Genomic DNA, 10,552 nt, shown 5'->3' with positions numbered 1-10,552 from the left:
CACTGTCCGTGAAACGTCAACGGAAAGACGAGAGGAGAGGTTATAAAGTCAAGACGGAAATTGTCCTGCACCTGCCATCACCAGACGATAGTTTCATTATTCTCTAGGGCATCGTGACTAGATCGTGTCGATGTTTAAGCAGGCATTGATTTTCATGAAATAAATTGCAGAGAAGACAAACAGGAATTTGTTTACCTTAGCAAGGGCTTCGTCGAATTGCAAATGTAATATAGGAAGTTCGTTAAAACTTCATTGAACGTTTTACTGTACTGGATTTTCGTCTGGTTGTGTATTCTACAGATGCACGAAATCTATAGTCTAGTAACAATGTTCTCGAAACGTTCCGCGTCTTCGGTGTATCCCGGAATCTGTGTGACCGTTTGGATACAAGTCTTCGCGACATTAACGAGACGCGTTGCTTCAGAGTAGTCTGTTTCCATTTAGCTGTCGCGAGAAAAAAAGCTGCGTGGCAGGAACACTTGCTGGCACCGAATTCGCGATACGTGGTGATTTCGTTGCATTTTCGTTCTCCACTGATAAATGTCATTTGTCTCTCGAGGGGAAGGTAGGGGAGGGGAGTTGCGGGAGTTTTATCGACGACTTCGAAACTTCGTGTGATCTGTCATCGGAATGGACGGAACCGATGAGAATTGTTATATATCCGCGTAATTATATCTTTAGAGGAGCTCAATGTCAGTTCGAAAATGTCATCGCGATTATTCACGCGTCATTTCTAGCGGTCCGAAGCGTTCCTTCTTGGTCCTAGGCCCGAAATAAATAATCGAGGTGATTTTCGAACGCCCGCGAACTATCCGTCGTCGTTTCGCGGTTTTGCCACGAGTGTTTGTGCGGACGTTAATTTTTTGACGAAGCAATAAACATAGCGTGAAACTTCGAACGTTATACCGGGTGGATCGAGAGAGAAGGTGACACGAGGAATAGAACCGAAAGAGGGTAAACTGATACCTGAGAATGAATTATTTACCAAAACGATTACCATTTCCTGTGAATAACCAGTAGGTTCGTATAATCATTTTCATCCCACAAATTCTATGTTATTTAACACAACGAAGGTCTACGAGAGTAACGTAACATTATACTGTATGATTTATTTTGAGGTTAGAGCAGGTCGTGCCGTATTTTCCGGTCCACCCCGTGTATACGGAACACTGTACGGACACGTGACGGGCGGTTTGTTTAAACGGAAATACCGGATTGGTGTCATAAATAACGTCCACCTGTGACGAAGAAAATGAATTCTTCGCATTTTGCCAAGAACTTAAAAGTTCTCCGTCGCTAACAACGAAGCAATATATAACGAACATTAATTATCAATTGTCTCGAAAGAGAAAAAGAGAGAGAGAGAAAAGGAACAAACTTTCGGCAGAACCAAAACGAAAATTACTTTCGAGTCGAATCTACTTCGTGGATGGAAGTGCGAGCAGCTGTGTGACGTTAATTAGGTGGAAGGAAAATACTCGAAGCCGTCCGATAAGGTTGCGCGACCTGTTCCAAGATAGTCAATTTGCGAAATCGTAGTTTCTTTCGGTCGCCTTTTTGCTCGCTGCACCGAGTGCTCGGTAAACGATTAAGAAATTGCACGGTTCGCTCGTGACTCGTAGCAGGCACGTGACAGAATTACCCGCGAAATATCGACTCGATGAAAATGTGTCTGTGAACTGGTGGGTTCATTTAACTCGACTAGAATCGAGCTTTAGACAGCGTACATACACAGTTTCTAGCACCTATGATTATTTTTCGATCGTGCACATTGCGTTCCAAATGATTCTTGCCGCTCGAAACATTGCAACTAGAGCGTCTGAAGCGGTAAGAATCATTTCCACCAGTCGTTCATAAAAATTTCACTAGTTTACAATTTTAACGACCTGTAGATGTAGACGGTCGTGTCGACGACTTAACTCGTTATCGGAAAGGAAGCAATGGATTGTATCGGGCGATTGTTTCTGGGAAGCGGTAGAACAATGGTGGAACAAAGTTCCGTTATTGTTGCCGCGATTAATTCGTCATATTTTGATTACCTCCCCCTTCCCCCTCGAATCGATCTTATCGTTGTGACTCATCGATAACAGACAATTTCGTAATCTCGATCGCGATACAATCCGAACTCTCCTCATTCGAGAGACATTGCCTGCAACGTAATTATTTTCCCGCGAAAAACGATAACCCGATTCGCCTAGAGGAAGAGAAATTGTACGATTTTTGGAGTATTGTTGCTACCACGTTAAACCATTATCTTATCGAACGGAATATGAAAAATCTTGCCCGACGGGTATAAAAGATTCCGATCCTCTTAGCACCTAGTACAGTATAATTATCTGGCTGGTAGTGTCACGAACAGCAACGCGTTTCACGAGTTGCCACGGGGTGGTTCAAGGTTGCCCGTTTGTTTGAGCTTCGAATTAATCAGCCGGAAATTCGTGTTAAGTTTGTTCGTTCATCCCGTACCGTTTGGAACCTCTTGCTCGTAAGTTTCATGAATACTCTGTTCGGAGTTGCTACTGGTGTCCGAAAAATTTCAAGTTTAATTCCTAGTCGATAAGTGCGACGCTTGTGAACTCGAGTGTAGACGTCTCGGGTGTGTAAAATTAAAGGCGATACGTTGTTGGGTCCATGTCCGAGGGTTGGTACCAAGTAGCCAGCATCAGCGAGCCTCTCACACACCCTCTGCACAGTGTGTATATCTATAGCAGGGCGAGCGGAGTATTTTGTGTCAATGATCGGGGCGACTCGTGAAAGAGTGGCGGCTGGTCGAGGGCTGTTAATAATTTGTTCGTCGAGTGCAACGCGCTCCTAGAGGCTCCGCGTTCGCGTCGATGGCTACGGTCACCTACTTTACTCTAGCACGAAACATGACTCCTGGAGGAGCTAGTTTTTCGCTTGTTCGCATTTCCATCGGCGATTGGCCCTTTTCGAAACGGTTCGCGTCGGTTGGTTTCATCCCCAAGAACTCTTAACCTCGGACACGGCTGTGTTTGGGTCCATTTCGACCTAGAATTTCAGAAACTTCATCCATTATTCGGGTTAACTGACAGAATGACTGAAGCGTAGAAGAAATTCGTTCTGAAACAATTCCAAAGTCAGATGAGTAGGGGTCTGTCTGGACCTAGGTGATGCAGTCTATTTGGTCGTCAGAAACGTTCACCTTCCGTGGGTTAATACAAGAATCGGTATTTTCGGAACAGGAAATTCAGTTTCCGCTAGGGGAAAAAGTGACGTAGGGGGAGGGCCTTCTATCACTTAGTCTTGGGAATTTATACAAAATCAATATTAGGTTTAATATTTTTTTCAGTACTTGAAATGAATTTATGAAGTGGTAGGAGGCCTTCCCCCATGCTACCTTTTCCCGTAGCGGAAGCCGAGTTTGCTCGTGAGGGTACATACACATATCGAAGTTTCCTTGTTAGACGTGAGAGACAATCAGAAACGGTAGCGCGTTCTCTCGATCGCCCCGGTTTTTTCCTTTCCCCCCCATTCGCGAAACTCTCCTATCCGCCTCTCCGTAGATTGTTACACGAGCTATCGTTAAAGAGGTAAACAGGGTCTCGCGTAATGACGTGCGCTCTTCAGTCTTTTTTTTTTTTTTTTTTTGTTATAAAACATCGTTTTAATTTGCAGTCTCGACGGGGCGAGGATGGCGTGCAAGAGCGATCGCTGTTTCTGAAGCGTGTGTCGGGAACAGAGAGGATCGCGGAAAACACGTCCGGGAGAGGAACGAGATGTCGGTGAGACGTCGAACGAGATCTGCTTGTCAGCGGGCACCAACCGTTCAAATTCGTCGCTGGGGATCGGTCAGCTCGTAGAAATCCGGGGGTAGAGCAACGACGACATCGAGAAGCCACGTTGGAAAATCGTTGTTGCACGACGAAACGACGCTCGAAAGGGGACGAAAAGAGGAATAGGATATTTCTTGGTACTGACGTGCAGCAAACCCGAAACGCAAAGCAGAACCTATTTTGGTAGATCTTGGTGGTCGATTATCTCGCAATATCGACATCGTATCGGTCAGGATCGCTGGGATCCACGTGGATGTTCCCGGCTCGGTGTACGATCCTCGATCGTTGACGCGCGCGTCGCGTGTTACCCCGCACACGTCAGAAAGGCTCCGGAGGATTATCGATTGAAGCCTGGAGCAGCTGGACCGCTATCCAGAGGCCCCCCCCCCGACCCTTGTTGTTCCCCTGTTTTCGTATTGTGAAACACGATCAAAGTGAAGTGTCCGGGTCTCGGTGAGATGGCCTTCATGATGAAGAAGAAGAAGTACAAATTCTCCGTGGTGGTGGACCTGGAGGAGCTGACCGCGGTCCCGTTCGTGAACGCGGTGCTATTCGCGAAGCTGCGGCTCCTGGACGGTGGCTCATTCGTCGATCACTCGTCGAGGTAAGAGATCGAACTGAACTACTGTTTCATCTTTTCTGTCGTTTGTTAAATCCTTTTGGCGCAACCAAACAAGGTTACAGAGATTGGTTTTACCGAGAGGAACTCGCGGTCAACCGTGCATCGGGAGGGAAAAACTATTTTTTTTTTTTTTCATGATTTTTGAAGGTCACCTTCAATTTTCTTTTTAAAAAATTCTATTACAAAAAAAAAACGGAACACTTGAAAATGATTCGTATGTCTACTAATTCCGTAACTTTTATTACATCGTACCAGAATAATAAGTTACTGTTTCCATCAATCGTGAACCCTCTTTGGTCCCGTACTTTTGACCGGTAGTGTACATCGTGTGTATAGTCGGGGTTACACGGGTAATAAGGACAATGAGAAAGTATGTTTTAGCGCGGTGAATGTTTTTCTTTTTCTTTCTTTATTCACGGCTGGGTAATGGTCATCGCGTGTTCGCGCGCGCGTTTCTGTTGTTCGTTGGAATTACGTATTTCTGAATCCTGTGCATCGTATTCCCTCCACTTTGATTCCCGTAATGTATGTACGCACAAGACGCTCGATTTCGTCGGAACGAAAGTTTATAAAGCGTCCCGCTGAGAACTTTTTTATTCCCCTCCGTTCCGTTGCAGTCGTTCGATGTAATTTCACGAAACTTCTCTCGTTGTACACGAAACAAGATTTATTCTTTCCTCGGGTGCAACATTTCGCGTTTCTAACGAGCAGACACTTAAAAATTGTGAATAAGCCTGTCCGATCGAGCGAATATTCTTGTCTGTTTCACGATCGAATGAATTACCCGAGTCGAATCCGTGTTTAGCCGCGAAGAACGTTGCCTCACTCGCGCGATTATTCTTTATCCTATCATTAAACTCGCGTCGGAAACTCTCTCGGGGGAGGGGGGCTCGATTGAACTTGGATTTTGAAACATCGCAGCGAATTAATTCTGTGCCACGAACACACAGGCGTTACGAAGGCTCGTAACAAGGGCTTCACGAAGTCGCAGTTCCTTTGTTCTTTAAGTGGTGTATTTGTCGCTCGCGATGGAAGCAGGGGGTACCCGACGTTTTTTTATCGGAAACAGTCCAATTCACCCACTTCACGGTGGTCTAGATCGAAATTTAACAACTCGTACATTTATTTAGCACAATCAATCGAAAACTTCGAAACTTTATTTAAGTAGATAAAAGAAGTGATTTTTATTAATTTACTCAAGAATAAGTTGATGCTTTTTTGGAAAATAAAAGAAATTCTTTTTCACCAGTTGTGCTGCTAAATTTTGATTCTGGACCATTGTGTCCCTTCGTTAGTCGTTCCGAGGCCTGTGCACGGTGCACGTACCCAGCTGCTGCGAATGCTCCGAGATATTTTGCATTCCGTACGGAAATACCATACTCCGGATATTTTCTAATACTCTCCGGATCCTTAACCGTGCTCTAATAATAGATCTCCAAGCGTTGGAAAGTCCCAATTGTCTTCCTGGGTCGAGCTTCCACCGCGGAATTTCCTGCGGATTATCCCAGGATTGCGCCTCCTCTTTGAGAAATCGTGTATGTATGTATTTCATGTTCGAGATTCTATTTCGTAATTTCGGAATCGAAGAACCGCACCTCTCGTGGTCCAGAGACGAATCGAAGGTGAAAGTTGGAATACCAGCGTTGATCGTGATACAGATGAAATTCACAAGGGAAGAACCCCAACTGTCAATGTTCAAGAATATTTAGCCGGCAAATCGGAGGTCCTAAGATCGATTCCCGTTCACCGAATAATATTTTTTTTTCATTTTGCCTAAGAAATTTCAATAACATTGACTTGTACTCATAGTATATCTTGAAGATTCGCAACTTCAATTGTTTGTATCATTAAAATTATCGAGTGTCCACACCTAATATTTCACACATATAACATTAGAACCCTGTATACTATCATCTTACGAAACCCCGTTAAATGGAAATCGTTCTTTGTACCCGTTCGAATAGGTAAATTCCAAGCGTGTCACCCGGTAAAAATCGATCGTTTACGAAGAAATCGAGCTTCATAGAACCGTGCGCAGGTACCTGTAGCTGTACACGCTGGCATCTGGTCAGGTGTCGCAAAGCAACAGTTGGCTAATCGTGTTGGATCGTGGTTCGATGACGTTCCATTCCGCGAGTTGCCACGGGAGAACAATACGTTGACGCGAAAACGTCTTTCTGTCGCTGACGACAGAAGATCCTATTATAAGAGGGGATATAGAGAAGATATATCTGGCGTTCGATGGAGAACGCTTAAATATTGGAGAGTCGTATTTCCCTGGCTGGCCTTTTATCTCTCGATCGATACGAATAACGTCGACGGATCAAGTTCTCCATCCTTTCGTCGATCGATACGATGTTTCAGCTGGTTCACCAGGCTCTCTGTATTCCCGTCGAACCGTGCCACGTAAATACATCACCGTGGTTCCTTGCACTAGCAACGTAATATAACGATGGAACCGCACGCGACGTAAATTCCATTCGGCGGCGGTCCGTAAACCGTTTCGATCGAGCGGACGTGCGTCTCGGTTAAAGGAGAGATAGCCTTTTACTTTTCACGGAAGCACGAACGGATGTGACGTGTATACAGTCGACGAATATTCGAAACCTCTCTTTTCCTCGTTACCCCGTCGCTGTGTTCCTACGAAAATTGATCGTACGCTATAACGATGTTTCCATGATTTCTACCGAAACGTAAAATACCGGTATTTTCGGTTGAACCTTCGGCTTATATAACCCTATATAAGGCCCTACTCTTATAGAAACCAAAAAAATACCGGTATCAAAATCATACCGGTTTAAGTCCCTGGCGACGACAGAGAGACTGTATGTGGTGAGAAAGAAATTTTGAGGAACTTCGAAGAATTCTTTCAGGAACAAGTTTCTTGAAAATTTCGATTCTTTGAAGCTTCGAATATACTATTAATCCCTTGGCACGGGATTGAATCGATGGACAATCACGGTCATCTCGCGGGCACACGGAACGATCGTTTAAAAGTATGAGTCACGTATCGTACAGGGTACATATATTGTTTTCTCGTGAAACTTTTCGAACCATCTTCCATTGCGTTTCTCCACCAGTGGATTAGGAGAATACCGGAAAGATTTCTGGACCGGTGCCAGACGGCGTTCCCCGTTAGCCAGGCGGCCCCGTTAATTTTATTTGTTCCACGATCGGTATTCGCGTTTCTCCGAGAATTGTACCGGAAGGATTCTATGTTCCAATCGCGGGTATTAGAATTTCATGGAACTCCGCCCATTTTCAACGCCGTATTCGTTCCGATGCTTTCCTATAAAGTAGACACTCCTCCACCTTGGTTCAATCGGATCGATCGATCGTTAGATTTTTCGAGCGACAATGTTCAGTGGGCGACTGTAGTCGGTTCCAATTAGTTATTTCCTCCCCGCCCAAAAAGGGTTAATTCGGCTAGACAGCTCGCGATCGATCCTGGCTCTGTGACCTTCTAGTGAATTTCTCCCGACGGATTTATTCGGGGCGAATCGGTAAACTACTCGCCGCCCCGCGAAAGTTTTCCTGCGTCGACGACGACGTGGCCGTGCTGCGATGTTCGACCTTCGTCGAGGGACCTTCGACGGGGAACTGGGTTACGGAGGAGCAAGGGCGCGGGGCCGATACGTTGTAAAGGTACTCTAAGGCCCCCGATAATTGTCACTACAGACCCTCTGATGAGAGTCACGAAATACCTATAGTTTCGATTGGAACTGTCGCTTTTTGGTTTACATTATTCTCACTCGTACATTCCGTTTCATCGTATCCCTTATTAATATCGACGATACAGACACGTACACTCGACCCTCGATTTAGGCGGAGTGTTTGCTCCATCTGGTTCTTCTATACGCGGATAAAAACCGTCTAAATGTACGAAAAAAAAATTCTCAAGAGACTAGGCGGTATAAATTATAAAAATATTTATTTTAAAAAAAAAAGCTAAATGGAACGAGTACTCTGCATAAATCGAGGGACGAGTGTACAAAGAATTAGAGAAAGATCTTCGTTATACAGACACGTACAGAAAACCAAGGAAAGATCTTCGTTTTCACCTGTCGAAACGGTGGATCCGTCGGTCTTTCCACGCTTGGAATGAAACACTCGGTGTTCGTTACGACTGCGCGCGCTCGCGCGGTTTCCGACACCGTGAAAACGCGGTAAAGTCATCCCGGAGAAACACGATTCGTTCGGATCTATGTCAGTGAGAACGATTTAAGTTTCTACGAGATTTCTCCCGGTATTCCTGACACGTACCCCGTTCTAGAGTTAACTCGCTGAATCTATCCCAGGGCTCCGTTCGAACGCACTGAGAACCAATGGCGAACAGGAGCAACAGTTGAAAAGCTGATCGAGCGAGAACATCACCGTCGAATTTCTTTCTATACGATTATTGTCCTGGTCCGGACCCCTGTTCGGGACAATAATCGAGAGTAGACTGTAACTAACAAGGGAAGGCACCGAAATGTCCCCCTCCGATTTTGATGAAACTTCGTACGTCTGTTAAGCAGTCAAAAATAAGGGATACATATTTTTTTTTATCGGCTCAGACGCGACTTTAAGGGGTGAAACCACCCTTCGAAGTTTCGATCCGAAATTTTTTTGTTACAAACAAATTATATTTTGGACAATTTGTTAGCACCATATTATTGTACATAAAAAACCGCAAACCTCGTCCATTAGAAGTTTTCATGTATTTCCTCTGGTTTTCGAGATAGTACTTTCGGGTCGAAACTTCGAGGGTTGGTTTCAACCCTTAAAGTCGCGTTTCAGCCGATATAAAAAAATACGTATCCCTCATTTTTGACTGGTTCACGGACATACAAAGTTTCATGAAAATCGGAAGGGGATACTTCCGTGCCTTCCCTTCTAAGAGATGTTGCTTAACGTTCCCATGCAACTGAAAGAAATATCGTTGGTTTTCGAATTCCAAAGGAAACATCATGAAAAATGTCAGCGTAAGACACCTCTCCTTGTAAGTGTAAAATGACTAACTATCCTTCGAATTACGGTCGCCAACTCAAGGGTTGTTACCACACAGTTCTACGCTTAAATCCACTTCGGTTCCACTCGACAACCACCCAGGTTACCCGTTTCTCTCCCTCGTACCCTTAAAACTAACAGCGCATAATGTATTCCTAAAACAAGGCAGGCGTGTCAGGTTTTCAGCACGACATCGTTGTGCAGCGACCATCCGGTTCTACGAATGTTGAACCTGCCGTGAATCAACGTATACTAAAGATTACGTGTTTACAACAGGTCTCGAGTTGTGCGTTTCTCCCACGTGTCACGGTGTCTTAAGAAATTCTCAAATGTCTCTATCTCCTGTTTCACTCTGTCATATGCAAACTGTGCCGACGAATCCCACAGGATTGCCCGATGAAATTCTCGATGATCGATCCCTATCTGAAACCACTCTTCCCCAAAGGCATTCCCGTCCATTCGATTCACCTAATTCACCCTGCTTGGGTGCCACACGGGGTTAACTCGTTACGGTGAATTTAAATCAGCCACGCGATTACGAAACCGTGGCCCGTGTTTCGAGGTCGTGAGGCATCGAGGGAAATACGTTACCGTAAATTAATTTATACGCCGAGCCGGCCCGATTCATTCCTTCCAGAGAGTAGGCGACGACGCCGTACACTGGAATCCCCCGTATAGCGATAAGCCTGTTTCCGATTCAACTGTGCAGGAGAGAACGGTTGCTTTTCCTCGGGACAATAGAGGAAGGGAGTGAGCGTTTCTTCGCCTTGAACCATGACCTTCCCGTGGAATCGGCGTTCGCCGAATAAGGGACACTAGAGAGAGAGAGAGAGAGAGAGAGAGAGAGAGAGAGAGAGAGAGAGCGAGAGAGAGAGAGAGAGCGAACCAATGCGTCACGAGAGCCTCCGTGTGGCGAACGAGATCCCAGCGATAGATTGCTATGCAAATCACGTGGGGGTGGTGGTGGTGGCAAAAGGGGGGATAGAGGAAGGTCGACAGAAAATAGTCTCTGTGGTTTGCGTGGGAGATACAGCGGAGGAGGGCTCTCTCTTTCCATCGAAAGAAAGTCTTCCCCTTGGAGAGGAGATGTGATACCAAAAAAATCGTAGGGGGAATATTTTTCGGTGGAAAGAGACACGTGTGCCGC

General features: G+C 45.3%; 1 long non-coding RNA gene across 1 annotated transcript in view; it reads right to left on the bottom strand.

The window, feature by feature from the left end:
- Positions 1 to 10,251, bottom strand: part of LOC107189633 — a 28,795-nt gene extending 18,544 nt beyond the window's left edge. The window contains exon 1 of the long non-coding RNA XR_001516235.1: positions 10,222 to 10,251. This is a non-coding gene — a long non-coding RNA (uncharacterized LOC107189633). The remainder of the gene's footprint in view (positions 1 to 10,221) is intronic.
- Positions 10,252 to 10,552: the final 301 nt, after the last annotated feature.

Source organism: Dufourea novaeangliae, unplaced genomic scaffold (genome assembly GCF_001272555.1).
Source record: "Dufourea novaeangliae isolate 0120121106 unplaced genomic scaffold, ASM127255v1 scaffold165, whole genome shotgun sequence".
Classification (NCBI taxonomy): domain Eukaryota; kingdom Metazoa; phylum Arthropoda; class Insecta; order Hymenoptera; family Halictidae; genus Dufourea; species Dufourea novaeangliae.
The sequence above is the reverse complement of the archived record's forward strand: the minus strand, read 5'-3'. Positions and strand labels throughout refer to the sequence as shown.